We start from the raw sequence: 5,548 nt of genomic DNA on the forward strand, positions 1-5,548 counted from the left end.
TTTGTTTTTATGTAGGGATGCAATTATTAAGTTGTTCTCCGCGTGCTTCAAGTGAGATGCCTCTACATTTGGCCTTGGCTCTCTCTCTGTGTGCTGCTTTGGCTCCAGCTTCGGTGCTGCCTTCAATGCCACTCGTGTACCCACTCTGCAGCCTGGCACAGACACCACACCACACTACAGGCTCCCCTTACTCTCCCCAACGGATGGACACTCTCCATCTGTGTGAACAAGCACACACAGACAAGTACTCTCTCTCTCTTACACAAACACACACCTGTGCTTTACATTCAAGTAGAAAACTATGAAGAATGAAACAAATACCCAAGTAACAAATCTTATTGGGTAAATGGTTGAGTTTCGGACTCTGTCTTGTAACTGTAGTGACATGTTTTGTGCAGCAAGATGGGGTAGCTTATTTTACATTTATCTGCTGTGTAATTGCTTAATAATTCCTTCCTACGTGCCTTCATCTCTGCCTTCATCCAAGGATTACTTGAGGACTATTGGGTAGAAATGTAACCAGTGTTTGCGGTTTTTTTTAGTATTTAGATTTATTTCTTTTTTTTGCAAGAACAAGATTTCTAAGTAATTGTTCCAATTATATTTTAGTTCAGAAGTTATCTATAATAGGTAAGTGAAAGGATGTCAGAAATGTCTTATTAGATAAGTCAAATATTAAACACTCATTAGGGTGGCAATGAATATCTTTAGGGTTCATTTGTCTTCAGACAACCCCATTTCTTTCTTTGAATTTAGGTGCAAAATGATGTGATGAATGTTTCATATGCCTGTCCTCATATTTTCAAATCATGTCTGGCACATTTCCTTTGAACTGTATTGATTTAAAAAATGACAGTGGTAGTTTTTCTTCGTTACTGTATGTCAGCTGTATATTTACTGAAGAGATTCATTTTATGTATAAAAATATTTTTCTGACTGAAAAATGCATTCCAGAATTGTTTTATCATGACTGAAATGGAACTTTTCCCTATCATGTTGATTAATGTTTGTTTCGTTATATAGATTTGCATTATTTCTATGAAAAGAAATATGTGTGTTTAAATATAAATATATTTATATGTGTGGTGTTTAAGAATTGTTACTGTTATATGGACATTTTAACAATCCTTCCTATTAAACATTAATCAGATTCATGTAGACTAAGTGAATCAATTTCCCTTTTTTTAATCCTAGTTTTATTTACATTTTGTTGTCAGTGCATCCTATGACCTGAATGAGTATTTCTTTAATTGAAAGTACTTACTGTCATTTAAGAAGCCCCATCCCACAATGCATCTGTGAGACTTTTATAAGTTGACTGATGTGCTTAAGTCATCTCTGCTAGTGAAAGGTCAGGGAGGGTTGGTTTGCTGATGTTTGATATGCAGGAGGATTCTCCGCTAATGAGACTCTTTTTTTCGGATTTAAACTCTTTGAATCCTCTAATCTCCATGCGCGTGGCTCTGTGATTAGAGCGCCGGTCGCTGGATCGAGTTTCCGTTCATTCTCGCCCGCTGCAGAGAACATCCAGTATTTGATTTCTGCTCCACATGGCTTCCACAGTACTAACGCTCTTTGACAGTATGCCCTTATTTACGCCCTCACATATGAGTTCATCTTGTGAATCACAGTGGATGTTCTGATGTTTCATACCAGTCCGACTTTAGGAAGCAGAATGAGGTTTAAAGCATCAAATAACGGGTAGCCTTCATCGTTAATTTAAAAGGAGATATGCTGATTTAGCGTTCTAGTTACAATGTCCCCAAAAAATGTAGTATATATAGCTATATGTAGTGTCCGGTCATGATTGGGGTACGTTTCGTACGTAGTGGAAGATAGACCGAATCTGATCTTTAAAATTTTAGTTATATAAACTATTATGGGTCAGACAAATTTGAATAAGAATGTCCAACCTGAAATTTTAAAACTCATGTCCTTAGATGCATTTGCATTCATTTTTTGAAAAACATTTAATAATTTTTTTTACAATTATGTGTGAGTTATGAATATATCACTAGCCTATTTCTTAAGGTTATTCCATTTGACCCAAACAACCGTTTCATAAAAAGGTTAAAAAAAATGTGATAGATTATTTTTGAAAATCTAAATGACACACGTTTTATTCTACCCTCACATGACAAAAACAGTTCCTATTTATGAATTTTTTATAAAACATTTTTTTCTCCCGACAGTAAAAAAAAAAAAAGACTTATTCGAGAAAATTGAAACATGGTAATAATAAAGGAGTCGTACTGAAGGATTTTTTTAAAGAGTATTTTTAAATAACTACACATTACGTCATTGATACGTTTACAATGAAATAAAATACAAAACAAAACTTTTTTTTTTTGTCTTCTTTGTCTTCCTATATAATTTCTGTATTCATAATGTCATCCAATGTTACATTAACTGTTGAATGTTAAGTGTTTATACCTGCAATAAAAAAATTAAAATAAATAAATAAATAAAAAAGGAATTTAACAAAAAAAAAAAAAAAATGTCATTTACGAGCTGTCCATGGTTCTGAAAAAAGATTTTTGTTTTATTGAGAAGCCATTTATATAGGCCTATTGCATAAAACACATCCGGAGTGTGATTTACGAGTTGTTTTCCATCATGCTTTTCATTCCTTTACGTAAATTAACGTAACGTTAGCGTTCGTAAGTTACCTTTATTTTTCTCGCTGAAGTGTTATGCCTGTAAATTTCCTTCGAATTTTCTGCCCAGGTTTTTCCTGTTATTCAAACAGCAAAACATTTCCTAAATATAAATATGAAGGTCGAAAATAAACTTGAATGTAGAACATTAAAGTGGGGTTTGAACTGAAAACAATGGGTTGTGAATGAACCACTTAATTGGAGAAACCCACGTGACTGCAGGTTTGTCCTCCGGTCATAAGAACAGGTGGTCGCAGAGAGCTGAAGGTACAGATCCAACATACACACTGAGTGTATGCTAAAGAGAGTCGTTTTTCTTTTATGATTGAAGCCGTCCAAAAATTGTGTTAGGCACAACGTTACGTCTAAATCTTCTCATAAATTCTAGAAAGCTAAAGTTAAACTCCAGTTCTTTAGTACTTGTCAAGCGCGTGTGAGATTTGCCCGTCACTCATGAAGGTGGAGGAAGAGCTGAGGGGCGGCGGCGGAGCGGTGACCGGTGCTCGGGGCAGCAACGACTGCTGCATCACCAGACTGCTGAGCGTCGTGGAGAGCGAGTTACAGGCCGGCCGAGAGAAGGGAGACCCCACTGAGAAACAGCTCAAAGTCACCCTGGAAGATTCTGAACTCTGGAGGAAATTCAAAGAATTGACTAATGAGATGATTGTGACCAAGAACGGCAGGTGAGCCTCCATGAACCTGATGCCAAAGTTGTAAAAGTAGGCTATTTGAATATAGCAGTGGTGTTTGTTCATATTAATTAATACATTTGTTTTGCACAGAAGCTGTTAGAAAACAGGTTTGTGATGTTTACTCGAACTTATTAACTTATTTTTCACAAATAACATTCACGTTCTTACATTCGAGTAAAAGTTATTATTGTTTATTCATTAAAGATCATATGGTTATAATTATCATTTAGTATTTCGTTCGTGTCGTGTCAAAAAATTAGATCTTAAGCGTTTTTTTATTATTAGTAATTAGTAAAAAAAAAAAAAAAAAGATTAGTAATGAAATAAGTACGAAATTCGCGTCTTAAAGACTATTAATTTTGACTTTTTTTTTTTATATACCTGTACATACATAAAATTGCCCCAAAAATATTTTGATACTGAAGTCAAACAGATGTATGATGCATTATAATGTGTCCACATTGTTTAACAAAATATCAAATCAAGTGACATTTATTTTAAAAGATAACAAGCACTCTTCAAGCAAAACATTCCACAAAAGACGTTTTATTAGGGTTTTAGGAAATAAAACAATATTTATACTGTTAAAAATAAAGACAAAAAAGTATATGGACACTTTCCGGTTGTCTCTCTGCTGCGTAAACTCAAGCTTTCAAAAATGGCTCAAAAAAGTTAGTTCTGGTGGGGAAAAAAAAAACGTTTTTAGTCATTTGTATCTAATGTAATGACATTAAAGCATTTTTCAATGTTACTTAGGTATCCAAATACTTATAGGGGCCACTGTAAACATAAAATGTACTGTAATATTGTTTCTTGAGAGAACAGAAAATTGAAGTCAAGATAGTTTATCTAAACTTTAAAAGCAATTTTGTTAATCTTAATCTTTATGAAAATATTTATTCATTTGTCAGTTGTAGTTTTGGTGTTAATTTGGAAAAATTTAGAAGTGTTCTCATTACATTCTGCATTAATAAAATTAAACTATAAAAAAATTAAATTATAAAATTGTCCCTGTGGTCCAGTTATCCATCAGCAGGTTTATTATTTTGTGTTGCTGGTATTGGCACATGGTGGTGTTTTTATGTTTTTTTGGAACGGGCAGATTCGTTTAATTGAAAAGGCTTGTTGTGGTGTTATCGAGCTGAAGGGCGACTTGACCAACTCATTCAGTAGTTACAGGTCAGCTCTGCAGGTGGGTGTCCTTCCATTTGCAGCCCCTCTTAAACTTGTTCTCATCCACAAAAAATAATCATGGGGGAAAAAAGATGAAAATGACTAGCGTCCAACCTCTCATGAAGTTTGTGCTTGTAACTGCTCATAGAGTTTTGGCAGCCAGTGTGAATCATTGTTGGGGATCACTTTTAATCATGTGTGTAAGTGTGTGTGACAGATTTTGGACAGTTCTATTAAGATTTTTGTCTTAAAAGGATAGTTCTCTTAAAAATTTAAATTCTGTCATGCATTTACACCCCTCATGTTGTTCCAAATCTATATGAGTTTTGTTGTTCTTCATGTGGAACACAAAAGATGTGTTTTGGTCCATGTAATTAAAGTTAGTTGGGTCCAAAGCAACATTGGAAGCCTTTGACTTTCAATGTATTGAACGTCTTTATTGGTTCCATGAAGAACCTTTAACATTCACAGAACCTTTCTATTTCACAAAAGGTTCTCTATATTGGAAAAATATTCGTTAGATTATTAAAATGTTGTTCACAGTAAGAAGAAAAGTGTGCTTCTTGTAACTGTTCACTGAAAGGTTCAAAATGGTTCTTCTGTGGCATCGTTTTGAAAACCCCTTTTGGAACCTTTCTTAAAGGGATAGTTCACCCAAAAATGAAAATTTGATGTTTATCTGCTTACCCCCAGAGCATCCAAGATGTAGGTGACTTTGTTTCTTCAGTAGAACACAAACGAAGATTTTTTAACTCAAACCGTTGCAGTATGTCAATCATATAATGGAGGTGAATGGGAATCACGGCTTTGAGAGTCAAAAAAACATACACAAACAAAACCAAATTAAACTCCTAATTGAGATTGTAGATAGAGTGTCAATGGTCCATTTGAGAGATAGGTGGCGGTAATGCACTTATAAGTCTGTCGCGTCACGCGCCGGCTGAAGAAGAAGACGCGAACGCGCTCAGGACGCGCACAGGACAGTTCGGACATTGCAGTAAATGAACATTGCAGAGGTAAAAAAAA

This window comes from Sinocyclocheilus rhinocerous, unplaced genomic scaffold (genome assembly GCF_001515625.1).
Source record: "Sinocyclocheilus rhinocerous isolate Xijiao unplaced genomic scaffold, SAMN03320098_v1.1 scaffold504, whole genome shotgun sequence".
Classification (NCBI taxonomy): Eukaryota; Metazoa; Chordata; class Actinopteri; order Cypriniformes; family Cyprinidae; genus Sinocyclocheilus; species Sinocyclocheilus rhinocerous.